Raw genomic sequence first — 1,028 nt, 5'->3', positions numbered from 1 at the left:
CTTGAATGCATGTCAATTGTGACCCTTCTTACTGACACCCAGGATGCTGAGTGATTTTGCTTCTGGAATAGCTCAGTACTGTTAGATTTGACATCACGTCGAAAAACAATTTTTGCTTTGAAGACCCAACACTACAGTGTTTGTAGCAGGACCATGAGCACGGGACCGGAAAACCATATAATAGCCGCGGATTTTTTCCTACTTAGTGTAATTTTGTCTGCCACCTCCACCGAGCAGTTTTGCTGTTTTAGTGCATTTCAGCGCTAGCCAATGCTCTGTGACTAGTGCAATGGTAACGACAATCACCACGCTTGGGAAAAATTTGGACCTGCTTGTACAAATAATGGTACAAGTATACTTAAGGTAGACGATGTGTTGTACAAATTCATTTATGCCACCATGTCCTTGACTTGATGCGCAAATTATTAGCTGCTCCTACGAACGCCTAGTTTTTACTACTATAAGTTTGATGTTGAAGAGTTAAGACCATTTTATTGACTAGCAAATTTTAGCTAAGATTTTGAGCAAATTTAAACTTCTGAAAAAAATTGAAAGCTACTTGATCGCTATAATTACCACTCGGTAACTAAAGTATCTTGATTAAGTAACTCGGGGAAGTGACCTGGATGTTATTTAGGCATATTTGCTATTCAGGATAAATGGATAGTAACTAGATTAACATTTTTTGGACAAAATTAATAAAAAAGAATTCTTACCCTAAATTCTACTCAAAACATTTTGCTGACAGAATCCTTGCGCAAATCTAAGCCTTTTACCGAAATTGAATTAAACATGGAACATTAGATATACCTGAACACAAGCTAAAAAAAACTTTGTCACAATTCTTACAAACTAGTGCCACACTGGAAAGACTTGATCTAAACATACTTATTATTGTGGCCAGAGATTGCATTCACCAGCAATTATGCAGTGTAGTGATAAAATCTAAAATTACAAATCAAAGCAAACCATACTTTGGAACGTGTGTGGAAGCGTAACTCGTAAAAACACTCTTTTCATTTTAAAAA

The sequence above is a fragment of the Echinococcus granulosus genome (genome assembly GCF_000524195.1).
Source record: "Echinococcus granulosus chromosome Unknown EG_S00294, whole genome shotgun sequence".
Taxonomy (NCBI): domain Eukaryota; kingdom Metazoa; phylum Platyhelminthes; class Cestoda; order Cyclophyllidea; family Taeniidae; genus Echinococcus; species Echinococcus granulosus.
Note: the sequence above shows the minus strand (reverse complement) of the source record.